Source organism: Gossypium arboreum, chromosome 7, assembly GCF_025698485.1.
Source record: "Gossypium arboreum isolate Shixiya-1 chromosome 7, ASM2569848v2, whole genome shotgun sequence".
Lineage (NCBI taxonomy): Eukaryota > Viridiplantae > Streptophyta > Magnoliopsida > Malvales > Malvaceae > Gossypium > Gossypium arboreum.
The window spans coordinates 9,519,842-9,531,829 of NC_069076.1; the positions used below are offsets into that span (position 1 = coordinate 9,519,842).

General features: G+C 35.1%; 1 long non-coding RNA gene across 1 annotated transcript; it reads left to right on the forward strand.

Annotated features, from left to right (window-relative positions):
- Nucleotides 1-5,976: 5,976 nt before the first annotated feature.
- Nucleotides 5,977-7,348, forward strand: LOC128295524 (uncharacterized). The gene is made up of 2 exons (XR_008286008.1): nt 5,977-6,229; nt 6,557-7,348. It is a non-coding gene; the product is annotated as an uncharacterized LOC128295524 (long non-coding RNA).
- Nucleotides 7,349-11,988: the final 4,640 nt, after the last annotated feature.

The window sequence follows — 11,988 nt, forward strand, 5'->3', positions numbered from 1 at the left end:
CCTATTTAAGCCCAAATCTCGATTTCCTTGATCTATAATATCACATTTAGCTATTAAGCTTGGAAGCTTGGCCAAACCCTAACCATGGCTGCTCTTGGTACATTCTGTCATAGCAAGAAAAAGGGACACATTTGGGGTTTAAAATTTGTCTTTTAATTAATTTTACCCCTAAATAACCAAAATGCCCTTTTTACTATTCTTTCAAATTTTACCCAACCAAAGCCATTTTTGTCCAACAAGTTATACAATGGTTTAATTATCATTTAAGGACCTCTCATTTAAAATTTCATGAAAATTAGGCACCTCTAACATGTAAAACTCAACTTTTGCACTTTTTACAATTTAGTCCTTTTTACTAAATTGAGTGCCCAAACGTCGAAATTTTCAAAAGAAATTTTCACGAAATCATTTCATGAAATCGTAGACCATAAAAATATAATAAAAATGAAATTTTCCTCATCGAATTTGTGGTCCCGAAACTATTTTTTCGACTAAGCCTAAAATCGAGATGTTACAATGGCTCTAGCATGTAGGCTTTATAAATAATTGTGGATGATTTATAACACAGAAAGAGCCTATGGTAGAGTGGCAAGATGGCGTGTTGTGTAACTATGAGGTTTGAGGTTCAAGTCTTGGGATGCGCAATGGAGTATCTATTTTGCTGTTTGAGCTATGTAAGAGGTGGAGTTGGACTGAGACTCTGAGGTTGAATTGGTCATGACAGTTTGAATAGTGTTTGAATGGGAGGTTGGAGTGATTTTTAGAGTGTATCATGGAGAGATATTAGGAGAAAATCAAGGATTGATTTATGGAGATATTTAAAGAGGAAAATATGGAATTTTATGTGGGTTATTGTTATCTTGTGTTCAAAGAATTCGGTTCCCATTCTTTTCCCTAAAAAAAAATTATAGACGATAGTTTTCCTCTGCTTCTCAAGTTTTCCATTTTGTTCGTTGTCGATTTTTGCTAAATGGTTCTTTGTGATTTCTTTCGGTTCCCTTTTTGTTCTGTTCTTTCCTATGGCAACATTTGCACCCTCCTCCTCCCTTGCCGATTTTTCATTGTCTTCTTTTTTTTCTGCCAACTGCCTGTCGAACTTTCTTTTTCTTTCTTCTCACAGTTTTGGATTTTCCTTATAAGTCATTCCTTCCTTAATCCTTGGTTTTCGTTGCCGCAACTTGCCACCTTTGTTTTGGGTTCTTGCGTTATTGGTAAGTGTCGCAACTGTGAAGTATTCTTTTCGTTTATGGATTTTTGGTGAATCGATCAACTGTTCTATTTGCGAAGGTTAAGGGTTGGAACGACTCGGTTACCGTTGGAGCAGTGCGACTCTACTGTTACGCGGTTGGTAGGTAAAGTGGCTATATTTTGTTGGTATTGGGTCTTTACAGAATTGTCCATAGCAAATTGTGGAGTAGTGAACTATCTTGTTCGGATCTGCAGGTCCCGGAGTGCTCGATAGTGTTTTACAGCAAATAGCATCAGGTGTGTAGTAGTACCGTATTTGATAATCGATCAAAAGCTGAAAGAGTGTGTGAATCCACACACATTGATTTGACCATAGGTTGGCAAATGCCGAAATGCCAAAATACCGAGAAGTCAAAAAGTCAAAAGGAGGGGCTTAGAGCGTGCGATCGCACGCATGGTAAATCGAGCCCACGAAACGTGGGTGTACGGCAAAAAAGGCCGCCATGAATGAATTCATGGGCTTAGGCCATAATGGGCCAAATGGGCCCGACGGGCTCGTGGGCCCGCTTGTGTAAATCTGACTGTTAGGTGGAAAATAGTGGGGCATGTCATGTCACGCAAATGGCATAGGCCTTTATGGGGTTCAATGGACTGAAGTGGGCCCAATGGGATCGTGGGCCCGCACGGATAAAATCCTCGATAAGTGACAAACTTTGGACTGGGCTGTGTAGTATGCATAGCCGTGGCTAATCCTGGGCTAATTGGGCCACATAAGCGTGTGGGCCCATTTGGGTCGAATAATGGGCCTTGGGCCTATTTTCACTGATAGGACCGTTATGGCTGTAAAAGTCGCTTGGGGCGACTGTAAACCTTCGAATGGGCCGATAAGCATGTTTAGGCCAAACTATTTAGATTAACGAAATACCCCCAGTTTGTAAAATTATTAAAATACCCCGATTTGTAAAATTACTGAAATACCCTTGTAATGTAAAATTATCGAAATACCCTCAATTTGTAAAATTACCAAAATACCCCTAATTTGTAAAATTATTGAAATACTCTTGTAGTGTAAAATTATCGAAATACCCTTGTAATGTAAAATTACCAAAATACCTTTATAGTGTAGAATTATCAAAATACCCTTGTAGTGTAAAATTACTGAAATACCCTTGTAGTGTAAAATTACAAAAATACCCTTGTAAGGTAAAATGACTATTTTGCCCTTGTGGGTAAATGACTGACTTGGACTATGAATTTGACTGATTTGACTGTGATTGTATGACTGTGTTTTAACTGACTTGACTGTGGTTATATGACTGACATGCTTTTAATTTATGATTAAATGCCTATTACTAAGCATGGTCATTGTGCATACACGTGTGATGATTGAGCTTGACATGCACAACATATTACATGGGGTTGGAACATTGATATGGAGGAAGTTTTGATAGGATCGCACGGGTCACACGAGACAACTGTGGATCCAGTATTGATATGTTAAGGTAGCACAGGTCGCACGAGACGACAGTGAACCGATGAACGACTTAGTGCTGCTTAATCTATTTATGGCTTTGTGCCAGCCTAAATATGGCTCTGTGCTATCTTGATTATGGCTTTGTGCCATTCGTATTTAACTGTGGCTATGTGCTTATCATAATTATCAATGACTCTGTGTCGATCATATCTACCCATGGCTGTGTGCCGATTATATTCCCATCGCTGATGGCTACGTGTCAAACTTATTATAGTTACCGATGGCTTTGTGCCAATTTTAACACCGCTACTGAAGGCTTAAAGCTGTATATATATATATAGCAGCTTTACTGCGATTTTGAATAGTGCTACAATCGGTGCTAACATTGTAAGTGTAGGGATAGTGTGGGTGAGTTATTCCCCACAGGTAGTTGAGGATTGGACGGAGGCAAGTGCAGGGTTGGATGGGATAACATGCATCCATGCATTCACACATTCTATTTTGTTACTGAGATGTGCTAGGCCCAATTGATTCTGTTATGGGCTGTGACCCAAATGATATTGTAATGGGCTTTGGCCCACTTATGCTCTGAATCGGATTGTATCTTTATTCTTGTTAAAGGGCTCGCCTGGACTATTTCTATTTACGTATCGACTATTACTCTAGTAAGGGGATTACACACTGAGTTTTTGTAAACCCGTTTTTAACTGTACAAGTAGTCCCTAGCGTTAGATGGTTCGGTGCTGCGAAGGACTCGAAAATGGCCACACGACTGCTTCTACAGCTATGTTAAATTACTTACTCGTATTTTTTATTTTGGATTTCTAGTTTGTAATAAGACCATTTTTGGGATTTACTTTTAATTGGGTTTTTGATTACTCACTTTAAATTGCTAGTCTAGGAAAAGACGAGTTTTCAAACCAATTATTGTTTCTAAAAACATATGTTTTAAACTTCTTTAAAATTAAATTAGCTTCCGCAACTATAAGAGATTTTCAATGAAATTAATAACATTTTTTTAAAAGTGATTAACTTCCAATGAACCATATTTTGAAATTAAACGAACACAAATTGAGACTTTACACAAGTTTTAAATAGTAAGAAGGGTTTTTCAATGAAATCACGGTTTTGAAAAAACACTTTAATGTGACACCGCCAGATTCAGCCATAACATCTAGGCTAGGTTTAGGGTGTTACAATATCAATATCTTATCATATACAAACTTTATCCATAATTTACCACAATAACATAGATACAAGCCACAAGGGCGAAACATAACATGCCATAAAAGTATCATACAAAATCTCATATTTATTGTCCTAGCGGACTTTACAGACGATGTCTGATCGTGTGATTCGTAACAAGTAATAAATGTTTATAATAAAGATCAAACCTAGACTAACTATTATCACGACGAAAAGGCAAGTGCACCTATCGAACAATAGTATAGCAATGGCAAGACTGGGATATCATACCCAAAGGAACCAAAAGTACTAGTAATAACTATCTTTTTATTATCTAGCCTAAGAATAAAAGAGTTTGTTTTTAATTAACTAATTATTAAAATTAAGAACGCACAGAGAAAAGAATTGGGGAATTGCTTTTGGGAAAATCGATTGACTTGAGACAATACCTAAGGAAAAATCCACCTAGACTTTACTTATTATTCTGGCTCCGAATCGGATGATTTATTCATTTAACTTGTTCCGTAGAGATCCCTAAGTTATGTTATTATCCCTATTCAAGACTAATAATGTTTAATACCTAGATTGAATAACCGAGACTTTTCTCTAATTAACACTCTAGGGTTGCATTAACTCGATCTATGGATCCCCTTAGTAGGTTTCACCCTAATCCGAAAAAATCTTGTCACCCTATTTCTAGGCGCGCAATCAACTCCGGTTAATTATGGCAAATGTACTCTTAGACACGGTCTATTCCTCCTCTGAATAAGAGCGTGTCTTGAATCAGTATCCTGGGATATCAAAACAAGAATTAAGAACACATAATTAAGAACAAGTTAAATATTTATCATACGATTCAGAAAATAATAATAAGATTCATCTTAGGTTTCATTCCCCTTAGGTATTTAGGGGTTTAGTTCATAACTAAATAGGAAAACATCTCAGAAGAATAAAGAATACAAAACATAAAGAAAACCCAAAACTCCTGAAGGGAAATTGAGGAGAGATCTTCAGTCTTGATGATGAATCCGGCTTTCGAGATGGATCAATCGGCTTCCTTGGAGTAATTCCTTACTCCCAATTCTCCGTCTCCTCTTCCTTGCTCCTCTAAGGTGTATTTATAGGCTTTTGAATGCCTAAAAACCCTCAAAATTGACCTTTTCTGAATTGGACTCAACTTGGGCTCGGCAGGGACACGCCCGTGTTCGATTACTTTAGGCCATGCTCGAACTTGCCAAATTGACACGGCCGTGTGGTTTGCCCGTGTGAGGAGGTCCAGCCCGTGTTGATTTCATTCTTTGGCCTATTTTCTCCATTTTTTGGCCCGTTTCTCGTTCTTTTCGCTCTCCTATGCTCTTGTAAGTATAAAACATGAAATTAAAGCATTAGGAGCATCGAATTCACTAATTCTAATGAGAAATCATCCATAAAATGCATTAAACATGGGGTAAAATTATGTATAATTTATGGTTTATCAATGCCATAAGTTTCTTTATTATGGACTTATACAGAATTTCATGTATCATGATCTGCCATTTTGATTTACACATTATCGAAGGCTACACCTTGAGCAATCCATATAGACATATCATATCATGCCATGGTCTTACACACATTCGTGTATCGTGTTCTGCTAATCCAGTTTCATCTTACTAGAGGCTACACCATGAATGGTTCCAAATTATATTAGGATGCCATTGGTTTCTACCTCATGGTATTCTTAAACCAGAAACTACTTAGAGAACATAAATTCACTATTACAAATCTTATACGTACAATTTATTTATCATCTCAATCGCTGGCAACCTCATACAAAAACATTGTACTTAAAGCTTTACTGTTCATATAACTCTTACAATCTTACTCTTTCAAAACTTAATATACAAATTTGAAATTGCAACATCCCAATTTTTTTTCTTAAAAGAATTATTTCAAATATGAGTAAGTGACAACGTGGTTAAAAGAAAAGTAAAGAGATAGTGCAAATCACTCAGGGTCTCGAGTTCGCTTCCTTTCCCTTGCAAAATAGCTTAATTTTGCTAAATTTTCTCCTTCCCGATATTTTTGTGCCACCTATGCCTATTAACCTAGGTATAAATATAACTTTTCATCTAATTATCATCCTTTAGTCTTTTATTTTCTACCCTAGTTGCCCCTTCTTTGTCAATTTTTTCCCATTTCCCTCCACTGTGCCACCCTAAAGATCCTTTTTCCTTGTCGTCCTTCCCCCTTCGTTGGTGCTGGTTTTGGAATTTTTTCTTCCGCCCTTTTTTTTGTTATATCACTATTTTTCCAGCCTTGAAATAGTCTCTTGAACCACTGGAAAATTGGCCTCCATTGTTTCCCCAAAGATCTCCATTATTGCCCCTTTACCTTGCTAGAGTAAGTGCCTAATTCTCTCATTATTCTACTCTGTTTTCTTATTTTTTGATTTTAGAATCAAATCTAAAAATATTTATTTCTATACTGGTTTTAAATGAATGATTTCCAACCCTCAAACATCCCATTTGAACCGCCCAAAACTATCCCAGAAATCATCTTCGCCAGTTGTGGTTGTTATCTCTAAAGTTTTTATTTTTATGGACTGATGGTATGAGATTTATTTAGTAAAATACACTATTGTTCCAGCCTTGATTTATACTATTTTTAAGCCTAAAAATATTCCTTAATTAATTATAAACAAATCTCTTTTGGTGCTTTTTGAAACAGTCCCCATCGTACCCAATTTTGGTGATGTGCTGCTCCTAGATCTACCATTAAGGGCTACTGATTTTTATTATTTTTACCACTTATTTCCATAAAGGTTTAGATATATTAAAAAAAATCTAATCAGTCTTTAATCGTGTATGATTTTGGAAATTTTGAGCTTAATCGTTTGACAACTCAAATCTGACGAATCGAGAAGCATAAGAGCGGTTGTTTGTCCGTTAATGTGTAATTTCGGCTTCGTGTTACTGAATGTGTTATTTTATTGAATTAAGGTTATAAATGGATGATTATTATTTTTTCAATATTTACGATCTTAGGTGCTAACTTAAAAGCTCCGGATCAGTGATGAGACATTCACCCTTCTTGCCCTCGTTTCTCACTAAATTAGTGTAAATGAGCAAATTGGCTTGGATTTTATAACTGAGATATGAGGATGTTTAAAGGCTGATTTAGCAACACTTTAACTTGATAAATGTTGTATTTTAACTTAGGTTCAATTTAAGTCTAAAGGAAGAATAGCGGGTTTCACAAGTAATGCTACAGATGTGCAAAATTAAAGTGTGGGTTCTAATCTATAAACTTGAATGTCTAAATAATATTTTTAGCGATTAGATTGATGTTTAAGCTTGTTTGTTGGGCTTAGTTAAATGGATAAGCAAGTGATTTTAAGGTGGCTGAATCAGGAATGTTTCGTGCCTCAACTAAATGGCATGTTCGCAAAGATGCATGATTGACTGATTGTTTGTATGACTGGTATTGGTATGAAATAACATGAATGGTTTAAAAATATAATATGTATTGGGTGTATGTATAGCATGTATTAAAATGAAAATAAAGATTGAATGCATGAAATGTATGCATGAGTGAAATGCTACAAAATGTACTAAATGAAAGTCTGCTACACATGCACTGGAAAAATTACTTACAAAAAATAATAAAAATATAGACTGTTGGAATGTCACCATATTGATGGTTAAATTTAATGCTTGATAAGTGTTATTACAAAAAAGAAATTGAAAAATATTATGAGGGCACATAAAACATGCTATTGAAATATGAATGTAAAAGGAATGTGTTTTTGGTCATAATTTGTATGACATATCACATGTGCATGGGGTAGGTTATTGTGGATGACGGAGGTGTTCCATGGAGCAATGGCGGCATATTAAGTCCACATTTATGTTGTTTATGCTTTGAACCAGGAGTAATGAGGAGAATGGTGATTATTTCACATTTTAAATGGCAATATAATTGCATTGCATTATGTCCATGACCACATTGAGCATAGCTCACAATGTTTGGATTTTAGCAGACAGGTTCTTGGGAACTCATGGTGTGTAACGAATGGTTGGGTACGATTCTTTATGCATTGCATTATATCCATGACACACTTGAAAGAGAATGTTTTATGCTATGTGATATGTTGCATTAATTTATTGATTAATGTTTGCATAGATAATTGAATGCTCTTATTGTTAGACTCACACTGAGCTAAATAGCTCACCTCCATAGTTTCAAACATCTCAAGTAATGCTCAAGACTGGAATTGGACCCAGCATGCGGACATATGACAGACTTCAGACTAATCATTTATTTTGCTTAAGTTTTACTTAAATTTATATGGTTTTTAGACTGTAAATTTATTTGGTCAGTGGTTTGGGTTTTATTTTGCTTTTGGGTTTTCATGCATGCATACTTGAGGCGTTGATCTGATTTTATAAGCATATTTTGAAATTAGACAATGCATGATACTTGCCTTAATGATAAATCTGATATAAACTGAGTTTTTTGATATAGTAAAAGAAAACAAGATTTTGTTAAATGAAACAATGAGCAATGAGTTTTTTAAACTATGAAAACACTAATAACATAACCTAAGGATAGATGATTTAAATAATGAAACATTTTCCAGAATAACAAAGTTAAATCATGTTTTTTTTCTTAAAGAGAGAGTAATTAAGGTTTTCAAAGAGTGGTAGGATAGTTAGTCATACAAATGGCTGATGTGATCTTCACAATTTGGCCATAACATCTAGGCCAGGTTGGGCAGGTTACATAAATACTTAATCGAAAAAGGAATAACCACTGATTAAACCCAGAATCATAGCTTCCAGCTTAAGAAGGAAAAGATACCATTTGATTTAAGAAAAAAAATAGAGAACAACATGCAAGGAAGAAGAAGAATCTCTTTTAGAACCCATGTCACACACATATATATGACCTAACGTACTTAGTGGAACTTAACAAGTTTACACGTTTCAGAATTTTCCTTCTTAATGGTCTACAATTTCTAAGAGAAACATAATCAAGTACCCTATATTAAAAATTATCAGGCTAGGCTATCTACTTGATATCTATCCATATTACTTATAGTCTAACTAAAACACTATTCTTGATGAACGAGATGTACTATACCTTTGGTGATAACTCACACCTTACTTCCCCTTTATCGCTTAACATAATATTCTCCTTAATATAGTAGAATATCATGAAATAAAATCCTTACTTACTTATGTGGCGGTTATTAAATGCCCACATGTATACGCTAAAATAAGAAATTGGGTGAATTACACTTCGTGTAACACCCCAAAATAGGGCCTAAGAGTTTTAGGGGTATTTTAGGGATTTTAGTTTTAAAATGTAACGCCTCGTACCTGAGACCGTTGCCTGAGTCGAACACGAGGTATTTACGGACTTATTTCATTTACTTACACAGTTCATTTTTAAATTTCCAGACATGCTGGTTAACTGCATCACAGTCACTTTAAAAATCATATCTCGAGTTCCGAAGCTCGAAAACCGATTCTGTAAATTTTTCCTGAAACTAGACTCATATATCTATCTACAAATTTTTTTCTAGGATTTTTGGTTGGGCCAATTAGTACAGTTTATTAGTTAAAATCTCCCCTGTTTCAGGGTTTGACTACTCTGACCTTCATGCATTACGACTTAGATATCTCCCTGTACAGGGATTCAATACTTATGCCGTTTGTTTCTAATGAAACTAGACTCGAAGAGGAATCTGTACATATAGGGCATGACTTCTAATTATCTCTGGTTAATTTATAGTAAATTTCCAAAGTCAGATCAGAGGATCCAGAAATCGCTCTAGCCCTGTTTCACGAAAACTTAAACATCTCTTAAATTACGACTCATATGATCGTTTCGTTTCTTCCATATGAAAATAGACTCACCAAGGTTCGATTACATAATTTATTCACTATTTAATTCTATTCCTACTATTTTTAGTGATTTTTCAAATTCACATCACTGCTGCTGTCGGCATCTGTTTTTAAGGTAGACTTTACCTATTTCATAATTTCCATGATTCAACTAGCCCTTTAACATACATAGCACAAAAATATGAACGTGATTAACCATTCCAATGGCTAATCATTGCCAAGCATTTCCACACCTCTCAATAACCATATATATACAAAATGATTATAACGCTATGCTCAAAATATATAAGCCATTTTCGCATGGCTATCCAAATATATACAATACCAAAGTACTTGACTAACAACAAAAGGGCAGCCCTATACATGCCATTATCAGAGTTCAACTAAAAGAGTACCAAAAGGTCTTTGATAGTGTGGGCGACTTCGACTTTGACACTCCCGAGTCCGATAGCTGACGAACCAAAATCTATAAAACAGAGAATCAAAGAAACGGAATAAGCATTTAATGCTTAGTAAGTTTTGAGCAATGAAATTAGGCACAACTGAAGTATAGCATTCATATGACTAGACGAATAATTTCATATACACATATTCTCAAAATCATACCTACTTCACATTTCCAACCCTTATATTCATACATAAGGGATCAACTTAACCAAAGGCCGGAAGCTTATTAATCGACTGAGCGAATACTATTTAAAAGGAATCAACTATTCCAATGCATATACGAAACATACCTCATCGTTGGGATTTTACGAGCGTATTAATTGAAATTATTACAGCAAGATCGCTCACTTCCAAACCCAAGTATCTTCGGGATTTAGCCGGATATAACAACTCGCACAAATGCCTTCGGGTCTTAGCCCGAATATAGTCACTAGCATAAATGCCTTCGGGACTTAGCCCGGATATAGTCGCTAGCACAAATGCCTTGGTCTTAGCCGGATATAGCAACTCGCACAAATGCCTTCGGATCTTAGTCGGGATATAGTCACTAGCACAAAAGCCTTTGGGACTTAGCCGGATATCATTCGAATAACCATGCACATATATCAATAAATCATGACACATCCATATTTCTTTTCATTACTAAAGCTCAAACACAAGACACTTATCACACTTACCAATTTCGCTCAATAGCCACATACAAAGAGCATGATTTTGATTGGCTTTATAACATGATCTCTATACACATTCGGCTACCGTCATAGGCATAAACTAATCACCTCAATATATAATTCAAGTAGAATCATTATATCACCGTTTATTTGTTATGCTTGTATGTCATGACTTAATCAAATCATAAACTAAGTTTCATTACTCGACGACTTACCTCGGATGTTGTCGAATGATTTCAACGGCTATTCGATCACTTTTCCTTTCCCTTATCCAACTTTGATCCTCCAAGCTCTTGAGCTTAAGTTCAACAAATTTTAACTAGTCATTAATCGACTATTCAAGCATTACTTTCAGAATATAATACATATGGATTCGACTTTCACACATATAGATTATAGTAAGCTTTATAAAATCAATAATTAATTCATTAGCAAATTTTCATTAATGTTTACAATATAATTACAATTTCCTTATAAGCTGACTTCCTGAACAACAGTCACTAAAGTTTTTATAACTGGAGCTATGAAACTCCAAATCAATTGCCGTAAATTTTTCTTGACAGAAGACTCATTTATCTATTATCCATAAAATTTTCAAAATTTTTAGTTTAGCCCAACAATACCAGATTTTTCTTAAAGCTCACCTTGTTTCACTATTTGACTAAACTGACTACTCTTCACTACGAATCAAATTTCTCATTGTACAGAATTCAAAATATGTTCTCATTTATTTCATTTGAAACTAGACTCATTAAGGAGTCTAAGCATATAAATTTTATCTTAGGGCCATTTTTGTACATTTTATACTGATTTTATAAACACAGAACAGGGAATCTAGTAGTCATTTTGACTCAGCCCCACAATACTTCAAATATCTCAAGATCAATAACTCTTTTGTTTTTATGGTTTCTTTTCTAAGAAACTAGACTCGTCAAGCTTTAATGACATAATTCATTCAGCCTCTAACTCAACTCCTACAATTTATGACGATTTTCCAAACTCACCTTAATAGCTAGCTTAGCAAACTTTAATTTAACATATAATTGTTCATAACACAATTAAAGCATCCTCTCCATTCCTTCAATTCAAAGCACATACATTGCCCAATAATATCCAAAATCATATCCTCTCC